The 19,353-nt window shown below is 36.0% G+C and overlaps 1 non-coding gene across 1 annotated transcript; it reads left to right on the top strand.

The window, feature by feature from the left end:
• Positions 1–16,258: 16,258 nt before the first annotated feature.
• Positions 16,259–16,388, top strand: Gm24127. Its single transcript, XR_003951299.1, has one exon. It is a non-coding gene; the product is annotated as a small nucleolar RNA SNORA17 (small nucleolar RNA).
• Positions 16,389–19,353: the final 2,965 nt, after the last annotated feature.

Below are 19,353 nucleotides of genomic sequence, written 5' to 3'. Positions count from 1 at the left end.
GGAAGTTTTCTTCTATTATTTTGTTGAAGATATTAGCTGGCCCTTTAAGTTGAAAATCTTCATTCTCATCAATTCCTATTATCCGTAGGTTTGGTCTTCTCATTGTGTCCTGGATTACCTGGATGTTTTGAGTTAGGATCCTTTTGCATTTTGTATTTTCTTTGACTGTTGTGTCGATGTTCTCTATGGAATCTTCTGCACCTGAGATTCTCTCTTCCATTTCTTGTATTCTGTTGCTGATGCTCGCATCTATGGTTCCAGATCTCTTTCCTAGGGTTTCTATCTCCAGCGTTGCCTCGCTTTGGGTTTTCTTTATTGTGTCTACTTCCCCTTTTAGTTCTAGTATGGTTTTGTTCATTTCCATCACCTGTTTGGATGTGTTTTCCTGTTTTTCTTTAATGATTTCTACCTGTTTGGCTGTGTTTTCCTGCTTTTCTTTAAGGGCCTGTAACTCTTTAGCAGTGCTCTCCTGTAATTCTTTAAGTGACTTATGAAAGTCCTTCTTGATGTCCTCTATCATTATCATGAGAAATGTTTTTAAATCTGGGTCTAGATTTTCGGTTGTGTTGGGGTGCCCAGGACTAGGTGGGGTGGGAGTGCTGCGTTCTGATGATGGTGAGTGGTCTTGATTTCTGTTAGTAGGATTCTTACGTTTGCCTTTCGCCATCTGGTAATCTCTGAAGCTAGCTGTTTTAGTTGTCACTGTTAAGAGCTTGTTCTTCAGGTAACTCTGTTAGCCTCTATGAGCAGACCTGGAGGGTAGCACTCTCCTTAGTTTCAGTGGGCAGAGTATTCTCTGCAGGCAAGCTCTCTTCTTGCAAGGCAGGTACCCAGATATCTGGTGTTCGAACCAGACTCCTGGCAGAAGTTGTGTTCCACACACTAGAGGTCTTAGGATCACGTGTGGAATCCTGTGTGGGCCCTTGCGGGTGTCAGGCGACTCAGCTGGCAAGGTAGCCTGGGGCTCGAGTGGAGTGGAAGGGGTTTGTGCCCCAGATCAAGCCCGGGTTGCCTGCTTCCCTATGTACCGCAGTCTCAGGTTCCGCGTGATTGGATTGGGGCAGGCGCTGTGTTCCACTCACCAGAGGTCTTAGGGTCCCGTGGGGAGTCCCGTGTGGGCCCTTGTGGGTGTTGGGCAAGACTCTGCTGGCAAGGTAGCCCGGGGCTCGAGTCTCGAGTCGAGCGGAAGGGGCTTGTGCCCCAGATCAGGCCTGGGTAGCCTGCTTCCCTATGTACCGCAGTCTCAGGTTTCCGCGTGATTGGATTGGGGCAGGCGCTGTGTTCCACTCACCAGAGGTCTTAGGATCCCGTGGGGAGTCCCGTGTGGGCCCTTGTGGGTGTTGGGCAAGACTCTCGCTGAGACTTTTAAAATGACATTTCTCTGTTTTTGGTTTTTTTTTTTTTTTTTTTTTTTTTTTGGTTTTTCGAGACAGGGTTTCTCTGTATAGCCCTGGCTGTCCTGGAGCTCACTTTGTAGACCAGGCTGGCCTCGAACTCAGAAATCCGCCTGCCTCTGCCTCCTGAGTGCTGGGATTAAAGGGGTGCACCACCACGCCCGGCCATTTCTCTGTTTTTAAATCACTTTCTACAAATATTGCTTTTAACTTCCGTTGTCCATTCCCTTTTTTGTTCCAAGCATTTTTATGCCTACTTTATGACATACAGACCATAAAGTGTCCCTTCTCCAAATGGTCTTAGAATTTTAATAGAAATTATAACTTAGATATAAAAAATTCATCTCAGAATAAAACTATCTTTGGCTTTCTCTGAGCTAACAATGTGATTATCTATAATTCCTGTGCATGAAGGCAGCCTGGGCTGTGGATTTAATGATATTACCAATTTATTGTCACTATTAGGAAAATACTTTTGCATTTTATCCTGTAAAACCATTGTATAAAATGTAACAAATTCTGCCCTATATGTATACATCTCTATGAAAATGTAAATTCATCCTAAGCCGTCATAAATGGGCAGTTGTATTTCAATCATTTTCTAAATTGTTTAAACATGGCTTTGATTTATAAATATGTAAGTGTAGTATGGTGATTTATTGTAAATTGAAACATTCCTTCATCAAGAGGCTGAAAACATTGTATGATGATCAAGATATTTAAAAGTTGCAAGATTCAGAAAGCCGCTGTGAAAGAAGAATAAGTATGTTAAAAATAATAGTGGAGAAGACATTGTCGCAGGAACCTGTGTGAAAGATGGACAAGAAAATGTAATGGTACAGACATTGTCTATCACTAACCAGGCTGAGGAACATTTCCTGTCATGCAATTCACTTGGTCTTCCTGATGTAGCCTGAAAATACTGTAAGTATTCCTTGCTTATGCTTCAGTTACAAAGACGGATTCTTAACCAGCTGTGAAAGATAGAAAATTTTTCTTGTTCGTTTAGTGACACTGTATCAAACATGGATAAGTGCTTTGGGACTTTTCAAGAAGTCCCAAAATAATAAGACCTTATACATTAGAATTTCACATTAAAAGTAGATTAGTGTGCGCTTAACTATGTAGTCAGACATGTTATAGCATAGGGTTTTTTCAGTTTACATATTAATTTTGAAACAAATCTACTCTCAAATCTATAAACTGTAGTTGAAAGAATTAAACTAGACAATAAATATGTAATATAGTTATAATTATTATATGTACAATTTAAAGTAAGAGCAGTGATTTGTTAACATATACTGCTAATAATAATTGATATGTGAGATAATTTCTACAAAATGATTTACTTATATCTCCCATAAGTTACAAACATGAATATTCATTGGCTTAGACTTTTCACTCATTTCTCTGCTTTCTCTGCAATAATATAAAACAAATGTAGTCTTCAAGAAATATATATTTTTGTGTTCATCAAAATATTTGTAGGTACAGTATCTGGTGTGCTTGGGGAGGGGGGAAATAATGAGATGATTATATGCCAAAAATATCGGTAGCAATTTCATACTAATCTGGCTTAAAATGTTTCAAATTAAAAAAAAAAACATATAGGTCAAAGAAAGTACTAGCAAGATGAAAAGGTCTGGGGTCTAAGTGATTAATGGCAGAATTGAAAGCACTTGCACATTTAGTTGCTGAATGTGTGACAAGTAGGAAGTTAACAGGAAAAACTGAGAGTGGAGCAGACTTGAAAAATAATTGATATTTGACAATTACTGGTTCCAATATGCTTCACCAAACATTCATGTTCTCAGTATATTTCTACTGTCAACAAACAGCAATCTTTGTTTCTACAGACAATTTAGAAGTTTCCTTTTGGCCAGTATATTTTTAATTTTAAATATTGTTGCAAATATTTGCAGTTGAAATTAGTTTAGATGTAGAAACCATAAATTTCACAGTAGTCTTTAAATATTCCCTCTGGTATGTACTCATATCCTGTAGTGTTGGTATAACATGATGTTTCACAAAGTACCAATATAATTACCTGTAGGATTCATTCTTCTTTGTGAAGAAAATTTTATAACATAGTCAATTCTATCCAAGCATTTAAGCTGACATGAACATCTTTAAATATGAGCTGTTATTCTAAAACTTTCCATTTTCTAAAACAATTCTACTTGCTTCAAGTATATGAGCATAACCCTCATGACTAATATGCATTTCCTTTTACTTAGACTAGCAATTATTAGTTAAATTCAGGTTCATCATATTATTCTTTTGACCTAAAATCCAGTTCTTCATGCAAGTAAAAATCATATAAATATATCATTAGATATGTTCCTATTTACATAAATATTTCTTGAAAGATTAAGTTAATGCTCATTTTTTCAGAGTTATGAAAATTTAATGTGTGCATGTGTATGGTGTAGGTGTGTTTGTTTGTGTGTATGTGTGAATAAACTATTCTTAAGATATTATTATGGCTTGCCAACACATTAATCTAAACTCTTCTGTCCATTAATGTACTATATTTATTTTTAGGTCCACAAATAGTCTTATAGTATTGAAATAGAGTGGCTGTTTCTTAATATATATTACAAACAAAACAAATATACATATAAGTATACACATATACATACATACATATATACATACATAGTTTGAAGTATTGACTAATACTCAGTAGAATATTTTGTTTTAAAGGATATCCAAAGTTTTAGCCCCCTTGGATATTTATAGAGAGTACTTTTATGCTAGATATTCCATCTATTGCTTACAATCTCGTTTCCATTGGGGAAATAAATAATTATGTTAAATAGCACCTTGATGTCAAGTAACGTCAAGAAGTATGTTTTATAATAATCTGACATATATTCTTACATCAATGTTTTAATCTGATAACTCTAAAGGCCTAAGCACACTTAAGTGCATCATCAGTGTTTTTAATATACCAGCAATGAAAAGAAAGTTGTACTCACAGGTAAAATATACTTCGTGCTCTCTATTTTTAAAAACTTCTCTGAATAACATATTGTAAGTTTGGGGTGACTAGTTTTTATTGAAGACTATCATACTTAATTCTGATGAACTGTCACTCTCTGTCTATCTATAAATAAGATGGTTCTTGACATTGATTTTATTCCATTGATTAAATTGTCAGAGTCTATTTGAGACCTAAATGTTGCCTTTGGTCATTGGTCTTTTTCTACTTTAGAAAATGACCTTTGTGAATAATTGCACGCCCCAGATGTGTCAAAATAAAGAGAAAGAAGCATTACTAACTATGAACATTTTTATAAACTATTTGTCCCTACTGTCTTGAAAGCTTTGCAAAATGGAATATTTCAAGAGTATATTGCAGCCAAAGTCATTTTAGGTGTAAAATGAATTCATAAAAGAGGTATAACATTTATATGTAGTCTTAGTTTCTTTATCATTATTATTTTTAAAAATATACTATAACCCAAATAAAATATTTTCCAGTTAATTTCATATATATTTTAAACTAATATATATGACACAATCTCTAAAATATGACATTTAAATATTTATTTGCTGCACATTTAAACTTTGTTTACATTGAAGAAATTTATATAAATATTGTCAGCATGTTATTTCTGAGAGATCTACAGCTTTTGAGAGAGAGTACTTCTTAATTATGCTTGAGAAAATTTAGGAAGTAGCATATATAATTATATATGCATAAATTAGCATTTAATAGTAGCAATGGGTTACCTACATTTAGATATATAAAAAATTCAATTTAAGTCTTCAAATATATCTTATTTGTCTTAGGATATGAATTATAACATTAAACCAAGACAGAACCTAGAAAGAATATTCTGAAACAAAATATGGGAGAATGGGGGGGGAGGTACAAAGAAAGAGCACACCAAATGAATGAAATTTCAATTAATAGATTCATTGTACTTTAGTTATAAATGATGTGTCTTAGTTAAGGTTTTACTGCTGTGAAAAGACACCATTACAAGAGCAAGTATTATGAGGACAACATTAAATTAGGGCTGGCTTACAGGTACAGAAGTTGAGTCCATTATAATCAAGATTGGAGCATGGTAGTATACAGGTATGCATGGTATAGGAAGAGCTGAGATTCTACATCTTCATCTAAAGACAAACAGGAGAAGACTGGCTTCCAAGCAGCTAGGATGAGGGTCTTAAAGCTCATGCCCTCAGTTACACACCTACTCCATCCAGGCCACACCTACTCTAACGAGGCCACACCTCCAAATAGTGTCACTCCTGGTCCAAGCATATTCAAACCACAACATGGTGGTTTGATAATGAAAAAAAAAATAGAAGAATTTTCAAGTGGAAGAGTTAGTACAGTGAACGAGATGAAGGGAAAGTTAGTTTACAACACTGGTAGTAAGCAAAATAGTTTTAATAATAATATGGATATTTCAAGGAATTTTGAATGCACTTGTATGTACATGCATATATCCTGTTTTATATATTATTAGAAAACTCTTTTCCTTCTCTTGTAGTAAAAAATTAGTTTTAAAAATCTTTTACACAATATATCTTTTGCCAGCAGTACATTTTAGAGGAAATCTGGAGGCAGTGAACCTGAAAGGAAATATTTATAGGTACTTAAGGTTGTGTTAAGGGATTAGAGTACAGACCAAGGGAAAAGAAATAGCAAGGATAAGTTTGAGGAAAGATTATGGAGGAAATAGTCTTAGCAAACAAAGCAAAGGGAGACAAGCTAAAGGGCATTGATTTAAAGATGGCACCAAGAGTATTAGCCTTGGATATATCAATAAAAGAAACAGGAGATCTGTAAGGAAGAAGAAATGGAGGAAGTCTGTTCTTTTTTTTCCCCACCTATCTGGCATGACTGTGATAACAGTTCACTCTCTGAACCCCAGTATACTTGATGCTATAAGAATTATGCTTATACAAGTAAGAGATCAAAATTGGACAGGAAGTTTTCACTATAATTTTAACAGCTGGATTCAAGCACAGGAGAAATTTGAGGAAGTTAGTAATGTGAGAAGATAAGCATAAAAATGCAGGGCAAAGAGCTATGTTACCATTCATAGATGCACCCTAAGGACGTGATAGTTCCAGAGAGGGAATTAGTTGACACTCCAAAGGGATATAAAAGCCTTCGAAAAGGCCATTCACAATGGTCTCAAAACCTTAAAATATTTAGAATAATTGAAATAAATAAAAGTTTTGAATAGCTTCACTAGAGTTACTCAGCAATATAAACACGGTCTTGTCTAATGCAGTATATGTAAAAGAGTCTAATTGTATTATGAAAATTATACATACTATTCAGGACAAACATATTCAAATTATAATTATGGAAAAAGCAAATATATGCACGAGTATCTTGCAATTGAGTCATTCCCCCTTCCCTTACACCTAGAGGGTATAATATGGTAGCCTTACATGTATACTGCATGATCATTATAGTTTAGATAGCATGGGAATAAAATGGGAATTGCCAAAGCAAGAACATGGTTCCTTTGATTACATTTTGCAAGAGTCAATGAGTAAAAGAGTAAATAAGATCATTAGAGACTGGTATAAAGGAATGAAGGGAAAATTCAAATACATTGTTGGGCTAAAGACCATGAACATGTGGATAATAACATACCCGAAGATGTGATATTTTGTCCAATTATATAAGACTTGACTTAACATTTCAAAATGAGGACAGTGAAATACCTTGGACATAAAGAAATTCTTAGTTTAGACAAGTGATTGAACATTACATGTACAAAAAGAGAAGAGACGTAAGTGGCTACCACACATTGCTGGAGTAGCTTAATTTAATTGATGTCACAAAATATTTCTATTATTAAATGGATATTTTGAATTTTGAGGGATCTAGCAAAGCTAGAAATGTAAACACTAAGTTTTACTTGTTAGGCATATAATAGACAATGTAGTATGTATATCAGTAATCATCAACAAATATATATATATATATATATATATATATATATATATGTTCAATTTCTTTTTACATATTTTGCCATTTTGAAATATAGTAACTCAAGACACTTGTTATATAAAAGTAGGTAGTTATTTATCTCAACCTTTGGTCTTTCTTATCCTATGAGAAGTATATTTTGATTAACCAAAGCAAAGAAGATTCTCATCTATTTTGTAAGAAATGAAACCTAAATGATGGAAATAATGATGTGATGTGATGATGATAATGATGAAGTTTATGATGAGGATGATTATTGGATAAATTTTCCATTATGGAATTGATGTGAGAAACAGGAAACGTTATCTCATTGCTGTCATTCCCATGTTTATTTAACTTTCCATAGTCAAAACAGGAGTCAAAGCTTTGTGGTATGACCACTGTGATCTAGAGAACACAAGATCACCAGTCTGCTATATAATTACATAATTGGATTGAGTTTGTATACTTTGTAAAGAGCTTATGTAAGTACCTCAATGAGAGTGAAGAATGTTAAGCTTACATATCATTTATTATGTATCTGACATTTCTTGAGGAGAAGCAGTGCTCCTTTATTCTGAGAGGATTTGGTAGATGTGGCTGTTGTGAGAAACACATTTCCTCTTCACTCCTTGTTCTACCTTTGATTGCCAAAGTGGGCCCACAAAGGCTGTCTCTGTAAAACCTAAATGTCGTCATCTAATGAAAAATTTCTGCCATATTATTTGTAAACAGATAACTTAAAACTCTGCAGAGCACACTTAAAAATGAATTTAAATGGCAATAAAATATCAAATGGTTCCTCAAATATATGGTTAATTAAAAATGTTAGTATGAGCACCATATTCAATTTAATAAAAAGGGCATTTTTTGTCACCCCTCGGTTCTCGGTTTTTGGGTTTCATCTTATCTCAAATTTATAGAGATAGTATTCACTCCAGTACTCAGTGCTCAACAATAAAACTCTCTTCGACTTGAGGAGTAAAAAAAAAAAGTTTCCATTTAAATCCTAAACTGTGAAAGATTCTGAAGATTTTAGAGGCTCATGCCAGGAACTGATCATTCAGAATAAATGAGAAAAGGCAGCCAAGTAGTAAAAATTTTCCCGAGTTATCAGAGAATGCTAGCAAAAGGTCACTCTGTCTAATTCTACTATGATCTATATAATCTAATTACGCTCATTTCTAAAGTAAACGTGTTATTTGCACTACATTGGTATGCAGATTACAAAGTGTTATTATAGGATTATAAACGAAATGCTGCTTTGCACTTTGTATAAAAAAGACCGGTAAATACTATTTAGCTCCACTTTTATGCGGCTAGGATTTAGTGCACACTAAAAAGCTTAGCCAGTACAATATTAGAGCTGAAGATAGAGAAGTCAGTTAACTGAGCACAGATGCTAAATAAAGCAGGGTAAGTGCAGTTTCAGGCGACTCTCTGCGTTTATCACATTTTCTCTCATCCATCAGAAATATAAAGTTAATAATTCCAATGTTCTCTCTGGAAGTTGAGAGCAACTTTTGTTTTAGCTGTCACAGATGGAATGATACGAGAATCTTAAATTTTTAACTTCTATAAAGATTTAGCATATATACCATAATAATACATTTATTCAAAACTCTTGGAGTCTGTGCTTTTGCTTATGATCCTTAAGGAATTGTGTAAAACATGCTTAGGAAACTCTGGCAGGTTTAATAATATTTGTCTCTGCATTTAGTGCTTCTGTGGTTTAACAGCACATCAACAGTGATGCTTTCAAATGATTTTCAAGTAACTCGTTATTTCCTTTCCTCGTGTATTAAATTTAATATTGCTTGCAGGGTATAATTCATCTCCACGCAGAGTAATAAATTGTGTATCACTAACAAATTCCATATTCGTTCTTAAAACATTTTCACTTCATCTATATATCAAATGTGAAGTTGCAGCTTGGTTTGTAGTGAGCTGTGAGGATCAGAACCCTATCTACGTTGGTGCATGATCAATAGCTATAATAACCATCCTTGTGAGGATGACGTATCCCTTTTAATATTTTTAAAAGACTTTTCTTTTACTTTCTTAGGTAGTAAAACCTCCTCAGGACACTACTCTGGAATATGAATGAACCCAATGAAAGCATCTTAAAATGCGTAAGCCATCCCACAATGATTCTCTCCTTTTATATCTGAGCTTTATAACAAGAGCTGCAGAGGAAGAAAATTGTCCTCTAGCCTTGAGTATTTCTCTCAGTTGGTTTAGTGTTGGAAATCGGTGTGTGTTCTGAGTGACAGTTCTTTAAAAAGTTTCCAGACGTGACAAAACAAAATCACAAAGGACACACACCAGTGGTGAGGAGGAGGAGGGCTGAGAACACATAAAGGAAAATGTTTGAGACACATGGTAACATTTAAGAAATATTTTGACATCTATACATATACAGAGAAAATCTGAATTTTTAGTGTCAAATTCTAATGTACACAGATTGGATCATAAAGTAATTCTAAAACTGTAAGAACTTGAATTGAGTTATATAAGCATTTTTCCTACTTACCAGTTGTATATTTTACTTAAATTTAACTTGTCTGCTTCAAAAAATACTGGTTTTCCTATAGAATCACACTTTCTCCTGGGCATATGTGTATTAATTCTACACAAAATAAAAAAAGGTAATGAATTTCAAAACAAATCTTTGCTTTATTTTAAAGGATATAGGTTTTTTTGTAATATGTATTAGAAATACAGTTGGGAGAGAGATTCCCTTAGAGCTACTTAGTGTGAAGACCAAGGAAGAGCACTAACGTAACCTGAGTACTTACTGAAAATCACAAAAGCTGGACACAACACACCTTCAATGTCCAAATCTCTACCTCAGTAAGGTACTGTTTTGGACAGAGCCATCAACCTGAGAAGTTGGTGTAATGAAACACAGATAGCAATAGGACAAAACAAGAAATGAACAATAGTTGCATGTATAAAACAATGCACACACAGGAATTGTTTCCATGTATGTGTATATTTGTTTGTATGTTCATTTTCTGTTGCAGAGCACTGGTAAAGTTCTATTGTATTTGTAAAACTCCCTATTACCATCATTTTACATCAAATTTATTGAGAACATTAATATTGTGGTGGAATAATCAAATATATATTGAAATCTTTGCATAAGAGATTAGCTACTGAAAGCAAACCAAGTTTTGAAAAAGTTACAAAGAACTGATATTGATGAAGGACTATTTCTTCGGTAAATGCTGCTGAGGTGAATAGGGGATCCATGGAAAAACTGAATCAGTGCCCATATCTCTCAACAACAGTAAGGATCAACTGAACAGGCGTTGAATATTTCAATGTCTGAATAGAAAGTCTGAAAGTTCTAAAGGAAGTGTAGGAGAAAATGCTTCAATATATTGGAATAAAAAAGAATTTTGGCCCTATATGCACCAGAAACAAAAAGAAAACTGTTCAAATAGAATTTTGCACCAATGAAAGTAGTAGTCAGAAGAAAAAGTTTACTGAAAGGGAGGGCACTGTTGCATCTAAATAGATAAGGGGAAATGAATATATTTATAGAAAATATATATTATATATTTTAAATATTGTATATATTTTGATATATCTATTTTATGTTATATATAATATATTATATATAATTAATTATATCATATACCAATCATATATTATATATAAATCAATAACATATCATATGTCAGTCACATATTACATATCACATATATCAATCATGTATTGTACATCATATTATTTCATGATTATCATATATCATATACTACCTATAATTAGAATATATTAAATATTTTATAATATATATTTAAATATACATTATAAAGTATATAAAATATGCTACATTGTATAGTATAAATATATCAATATAAATATATAAAATATTACTAAAAATATAATACGCGTATATTATACACTCTCAACACTTTCAACAGCTTCCCTATGTGAAACTGAGTTTAATGAGTTCAGGTTACCAGCTCCACATCTAATAAATGTGTAATATCCAAAATTTATAAAGAACTCAAGGAGCTAGGTATCTAACAGCTACATAATCCAATTAAAAATGTGTCTACTCCATCACTGAAGGTATGATGTGCTTACAAACAAGAGCCGAGCATACCTGTCCTCTGAGAGGCCCAACAAAAATCTGACTGACACAGACACAGATACACCCAAACATTGGATGGAAATCAGGGACCTCTATGGCTGAATTAGAGGAAGGATTGAAGTACCTGAAGGGGAGAGAGACCCCATAGGACACTAGAGAGACACTAGAAGTCTCAACTAACAGGAATCGTTGAGATCTTTCAGACTCTGAGCCACCAACCAAGCAGCATGCACTAGCTGGTCCGAGGCTCCCAACACAGATACAGCATAAGACTGCCTGGTCTGTCCTCAGTAGGAGAAGAAGCACCTAACCCTTGAGAGATTTGAGGCCTCAGGCAGTAAGGAGGCCTGGCAGCGGTGAAGGTGGGAGTGGGTGGGCATCCTCCCTGGAGAAAGTGAGAGGAGGAGTGGGATGAGGAACTTAGGTAGGGGAAGTAGGAGGGGGACAACGACTGGATTGTACAAAAATAAAAGTAATAATGATTTAAAAATAGGTAAAAATAACCAACTGCCAAATAAATAAATAAATAAATAAATAAATAAATAAATAAATAAATAAATAGAGAAATGTGTTTGTATGACACCTTCACCTAAGCCCCAGTCCTCCCATCCCTCCACAGGAAGCTACTTTGTGGGCTACTTAGAGAGAAACCTGGACACCAACCTAGCCAAAAAAATCCTCAACCTACAATCTGTACTGCCAGCGTGATGTACTGGAATAGTGGTAATAGTAGGAACCAACCAAGGTCTGGCTTAGCTTGAGGCTCATGCCAAGAGAGGATGACCATGCCCTATACTACATGGAATGACGGAGACCTAGGGTAGAACCAAGCATGACTGTCAATAACAACAGCAATATTAATAAAATAAAAAAAATCAATGAAATAATTTCTAGTAATATACATAATGTACATATAATTATAGATCAGTGCCTCGGTGCCTGGACTAGTCAGGTTAGAGAGAACTTCTCTGGCACTAGCTTGAAACATGTGCAGAGACCCATAGCCAGACATTATGAGGAGTCAATCTAAATTAGCACGGGGTTTCTAGCCTTGTAATTCAGGGAACCCCACTACAGAGGGGAAGAAAATATTATAGGAGTCAGAGAGGATTGAGGACACCAAGAAAACATTGCCCACTGAATCAAATAAGCAGGGCTCGTGTGGGCTCAGAGAAAATGAAGCAGCAAGCCCTGGGCTTACCCAGGTCTGCACCAGGTCCTCTGTATATATGTTGGCTTGGTGTTTTTATTTGGAATACTAAAAGTGGGAGCATGTGTGTCTCATTCTTGTCTTCTCTTGGGACTCTTTTCTTCTATTTGGGTTGCCTTATCCAACCTCTATATGAAGGTTTTTCCTTGGTGTTTTTTAATTTTCTCTTGTAATGTTTGATTGTTGCCTCTTGGAGACCTCTTTTCTGGAAGAAAATGGAAGAGGTGAGGACCTTGAGGATGGAGGATGTGGGAAGGAGCTGGAAGGAGGGTGGCGGGCAGCTGTGGTCACGATGTATTGTATGAGACAAGAATCTACTTTCAATTAAAAAAAAGAAAAAGAAAAAAATTAATCATAATAGCTATAAAATTTTCACCACTTAAGGAACCCTCCACTGAAGAATGGATGGATACAAGGTGGCATCAATGCCTGATGAAATATTATTTAGCTACAGAATACTATGACATTTTTCATACAAATAGGCTCATAATTCACATATGTGTGTATAATTTGCAGATATATATATACACTCACACACATATATATGTGTGTATATATATGTATATGTGTATGTATATATATATATATATATATATATATATATATACACATATATATGAGTTTAAAATGGGATGTGTTCACAGAGTTCAATTCCGTCCAGAAATCTACTGTCCAAACAAAAGGATATGCTTTTCTCTTACTACATTTCAAGGTAAGTGTTCTACTATTTAGTAGAAAACACATACTACATAATTTGTGTAGGATAATTTATTCACTGGATATATACCTAAGACTTGGGACACTTTCTTACATGTGGAATTAAAAGGTTACTTATCTTCAAAGGAAACAAATTTAAACTGCTCTCAATAATGCATAAATATACATTTTACTAAAACAAATGATTGTAGCTTAAAATTTGAGACCTTGTATTTCTTTGTTTTGTTTTGTTTTTCGGTTTTTTCGAGACAGGGTTTCTCTGTATAGCCCTGGCTGTCCTGGAACTCACTTTGTAGACCAGGCTGGCCTGGAACTCAGAAATGCGCCTGCCTCTGCCTCCTGAGTGCTGGGATTAAAGGCATATGCCACCACCACCTGGCTCACACATTCCAATTTGTAAAGAAACTCTTATTATTGTTTTCACATAAGAAATACAAGGTCTCTAGGCGGGCGTGGTGGCATATGCCTTTAATCCCAGCACCTGGGAGGCAGAGGCCAGCAGATTTCTGAGTTCCAGGCCAGCCTGGTCTACAGGACAGCCAGGGCTATACAGAGAAACCCTGTCTAAAAAAAAAAAAAAAAAAAAAAAAAAAACAAACAAACAAAAAAAAAAACTAAAAACAAAAACAAACAAAAAAAAAAAACAAAAAAGCAAAGAAACAAAAATAAATTGGAATGTGTATTGAAAACCCACTTTCAGTTTTGTTGCAGCACATATTCTAAAGTCAGAGTTCTGTATCCTGGAGATTTATCTCTTCCTTGGGGGGCACTGAGTTGGCTGAGTCACAGCTTCATTTCAGGTTCTGTTGTTCTAGAACACGTGGTGACTTCCTGAGCAAAATGAAAGAGAATTGTTTCGTTCCTATGATTATTATGACTACTCCTATGAAAATTTCTACTTTTGCTATTGTTATGTTAGCTGATTGTTATGAATAGTTACCCATTTTCTTTTGTACTTTCAACTTTTGCCATATGAATTACACAAAACAAGCTGTTTTTCTTTATATCTGCACAATATGACCCCTGTCTTTGAGCTTTTCAGTCACTATAGACGATTCAATAGCTACACAACATGATATTTAGTTTCCTAGCTAATTCTTGTATATTGTACCTCTCTTATCATCAGTTTTTCTTATGATCCTTTTATGTGTTTTATTCCTATTTTCTACTTGACACAATATTACTTTTTCAAATGAGCTTTGTCTACCTAACATAGGTTCAAATCTCCCTTCAAAAAATATACATGTGATTTTTAACACTTAGGGCTTCAGAAAGTAACTTTGTGTGGAGAATATGCAGATAAAGTTATCAAGTAAAGTCACACGTGGGTAGCGATGTTACTTGATATTATTGATATCCCTCTATGTAGGTGTCCCCATGAAGAGAACTCACAGCAGAAGAGAACACAACACAGAAGTGATGCCTTGCATCTCTAAACTGTGGTGAGTGAAGACTGTCAGTCACAATCCAGAAGCAAGGGAATTGCTAGGAATGACTTCTTAATGTCTTACAGAAACAGATATTTACCAAAGACCTTTTTTCACATGTTGGAGTCCAGGGCTGACAGATTAAAAATTTTATCTTGATTTAAGTCTGTGAAATCTTAATATGGCCATTCTAGGAAAGCAGTGCATAGCTTTCTCTCCAATTTTTTGTAAATGAAACTTGGTGTTCCTAATAGATGGGGGAGCCACTTGTGTATGCTCTGTTCTTCCTGGTGACTTCAGCCTTGCCTCAGAACCCAGTGTGGTACTTAAGCCACTTCCCTATTTGCATGTGGCATTTAGAGTAATCATCTCTAGATTTTTATGATATCAGCTGATATCAGTATACCTCCTCCATAGGAAGGTTAACATACTTTCTTTTTATTTGTATTTGTTTTTTGTTATTTGCCATGTAAGGTAGACAATATTGATAATATATTATTTTTAGTAATGTTTTGAAAAGTATTTATTGCATTTAAATCTCAGGGACTCTTTATGAAAGCCAACATACTCTTAGAGCTATACTTTATTTTGAATTTCTTTGTCAACCTTGCTATAATAATATGGCTCATATGTCCTAGGAAAAATTCAGATTAGCATACAGATGATAAATTTGGAAATGATGAGTTTCTGTGTTTATCTCTGAACAAGCTGGCACAATTTTATTTCTTATTCAGAAAACATATCACTTTCTCTCTCTATATATATTGTATCTTTCATCATAAAATTTCCTACATAATATGAAGTTGACAATATTAACCACTGTATTTTCAAAATTACTTATTTAATGAAGTAATTTATTAATAAAAATACTTGAGCATGAAATTTTAAGTAAGAATTGGGCTTTAAATGTATTTGATTCTCCAACTATATAAAGCACACCTGCAATAATGTATCTATTATTCAGAATAAATCATCTGTCCTATTTTGATTTTGGATAAATGCCTTATGATTTTATTCCAAAGTAATTAAAAGCATGGCAAATATTTCTCTTTGGATTCATGTTTTCAAGCATTTTACTGAAATTCATATATTCTAATATATAATTCCAGACATTATGAAAGAATAAGAAAACAACAAATATGGATTAGTTTAACTGAGCTAATATCTTTGGCATAAAGTGAAAAAATGCAACTTCAATAATACACATTACGTATCTATGGAAGCAAAATAGTGCATATTTGTCCACAGAGCATAAAATAATGGATAAATGCAGACTGCACTGATGACCAGGTCTCTTTCTTAGTCGACACTCACTGGGTTTGTCTATATAAAGCAAGGTATTCCAACTGAAAGAAATAAGATTACGTTATTTATTTTAAAATTAAGTCCATTTCTAATGGAAAATATATGTTTCCTAATTTTAAATACATCTAAAATAATTAAGGAGAAAAGTTACCTGCCTCTAGAGGCATTGCAGATGTCGCTGCTCTGTCACATGTGTGCCAGTAGGTGGTTGAGAACGCAAAGGCAAAGGCTGCTCAGTGTTCTGACCCATGGACATTTGAACAATTAATAACCTAGCACATCCTGAGAGAAGGAAGCCCCTCAGAGGACCACCAGTCCAGGACGGCGCATGACTGGAGGGGCTTGCAGGACAGGAGACAAGCTGGAGACTAGAAGAACCTAGATCATGTCCCCAAGCAAAAATAAGCCTAAGGTACATGACCTTCACATTGGGCAACTTGGGCAGGCTGGTGAGGAGCGAGCCTAGATGACCACCAGACCAGCATCATGAGGCCCAGTCAGGGAGCTAAGCTGAGATGACCATCAATCTAGTGTAATGCACGTCCAGGGGGCCAAGCCTGTCTGAAGCAACCCCTTCAGCACATATGGCATGAAAAGGGCATAACACTCCGGAGACCACTCCTGAGATGACTCAGACTCTCAGAGCTCTGGGGCATCACTAAGAGGAGCAAGTGGTAAAGAAACAAACGGAAGAGGGAGAAACAGAATGATGTGGACACTATGAAGAGAATCAGGATGGGGATTAAAGGGTAGTGTGCAACAGCCTGATGTGAGTTGTTGGTGATCCCACCTGGGACTATGAAGCGGTCCTCACTCACATGTGCTGCCATTGGGCCCCATGTCTGGGTCTCTAGCCGTGTAGCAGTAGAGGCCTGTTGCCACCAAAGACCAGAGGATGTCCCCAGTCTGGACTGATGTCAAGAGACATGATGTCTGATGGTTGTGAAGAACTGGCCCTGACCTTCTCCTGGGAATAGTTGGAGAGCTCACCCTAGGGGCATGATAACAGGAGACATGACCTGCCTCTAGTCTGTTGCAGTACTCAGCAGACAGATCCTTCATATTGCAGGAGTAGCAAGTAAGCAAACTAAGGCTGTCAGTGTGATAGTGTTGGCCAAACCAACAACTCCCATGTGGTGGCATGGACAAAGATTAGATACTTTCTTCCTCCTCTGCCTCTCACAGATGGCAGCTTGTGGGAGACCTGACCCTGGTTTCCTGAGAACCGAAGAGCTGTCCCTGTCCCTCACTAGCTGTAGCACTAAGAAGAGCTGACCTTATACCTCATCTGGGCATCAGAGGAGAGCTGATCCTGGTAGATATCATGGGTAAGCCTCTCCTAGGTTTAAGAATGGAAGAATTGGCCCTGACACTTTCTGCCATGTAGTTCCATGGGCCATGAAGAGATGAGCCAAATTTTTGGCCCTTCACATCCATGGCAGGATGGAGAGCTAGTGCCAGGTGGTCACAGAGGGATAGTTGTCCCTGCCTTCCTACAGCATTCCTAAGAGAAGGTCTTACACCTCATCTGGACAGCACATTAGAACTGATGATCATGCAAGAGGTGCAAGTGAGCCAGCCCCATGGTCATGGGGCCAGCAACTTGTCTACCATGCAGCAATGTGCAACAGGGAGAGGTGCTCTCCCCCACACTTCCTACTTGCTCCTTAAAGCAGGCATGGGAAGTGGCCCTGTGGTCCTGAGAGCAGCAGAAGCTGTGCCTGCCCCTTACATGCTGTACAGAGCATGCTCTATACCTTGCCTGAGCAAGATGATAGAGAAGGCTCTAAGAGAGGAGGTTGCTGGTAAGCTGGCCCCAAAGTTAAGAGAATGCAGGAGAGCTTATGGCCTGGCAAAATAGCTTAGATACCTCTCAGGCCCAGATTCAGATCTGTGAATTGGTCCATACCAACATATCCTCCATCCATGAACTGCTGGAGTTAATGAATGAGTCAGTCCTACAGAACCAAAACTATAGGATCTCCATGACCCAAGACAACATCAGGATATCGAAAAGTAGTACCAGTAAGGTTCAGTATTGATAGAGTAGCAGAAGCTGAAGGCCGCATACCAGACCAAGGAACATTTACAATGAGTATTTAAAGGAAAGACAGGTAGACAAAAGGGTATACTGTGAGACGTAGTGTGACACACTAGAGCTTCCAAAATGAGGTGTTCTTCCTTCATTGAGCAGAAGGTTGCAAGAATGTAAAGAGTGTGAAGGTAGGGGGAGATGAGTGGAATTAGGGTATATGAGGTGGAATTCACAAAGAACGAATAAAAAGTGTAATATATATACATACACACACATAACTGAGTATAATATATCACAATACATTATAACCATTATATATGTATGTATGTATATATATACATATATATATATATCTTAATTATTTTCAGTATAGTTATAAAAGTTTATGTAGACTGATCAATAATACATCTTGGTGGTTGTTTATGGACTAGGAAGCCTTAAATCCATTAATTATAGAAAGTAAGAGTTTCTTAAGTGTGATTTATTAAGTGTTCTCAAAGGTGAATGTCTGTTTCCATGCTGGCTTCCTGCTCACAGAATGAGATGTGTAGTTTAACCGTCCGTCTTGGAAAAGCAGTTCAAAGTGGCAGACTGCTGTCTCCCTTCCCTTTGCTGAGATGCTTTAACTTAAGGACCAAAGAGCTTATTTTGGCTCAAAGGTCATATAATTGTCTATCATGAAGTAGAAGGCAGAGCTTGAGGGAGTGCCCCACGCCACATCTACAGTCAAGGGAAAGAGACAAATCCAAGCGTGCTCCTCTTCACTTCCCTTCCTCTCTGCTATGTAAGTTTGGACCCCTAGCCCAGGAAATGTTTCCTTTCACAAATAATAGGGATCATTCAATATTAATGAGCAGAAACAAGATAAATCTCCACAAACATGCTCAGAGAACTATTTCCCAGGTGGTTCCAGTGTCTATGAAATTGACTACCCTAAGAAGCACAATGGAGTTTGAGACATTGTTGCTTTTCTTTGTTTCTTTGGCTGGTTGTTTTTGTTTTGTGTGTCTGTTTTTTTGAGACAGGATATCTCTATGTAGCTCTGGATGTTCTGGAACTGGATACTTGTCTAGCATCACACACACAGGGACTGGCCTAGCTCTGCCTTCTGAGTCCTTAGATTAAAGGTGTGCACAGCCACCACCTGGCTTTATTTTTTTAATTCTAATTGAAAAAATATTTTATTTAAGGAAATCAGATCTTAAATATA

The sequence above is a fragment of the Mus musculus genome, chromosome 14, assembly GCF_000001635.26.
Source record: "Mus musculus strain C57BL/6J chromosome 14, GRCm38.p6 C57BL/6J".
Taxonomy (NCBI): domain Eukaryota; kingdom Metazoa; phylum Chordata; class Mammalia; order Rodentia; family Muridae; genus Mus; species Mus musculus.
This window is presented reverse-complemented; position numbering and strand designations above follow the sequence as displayed.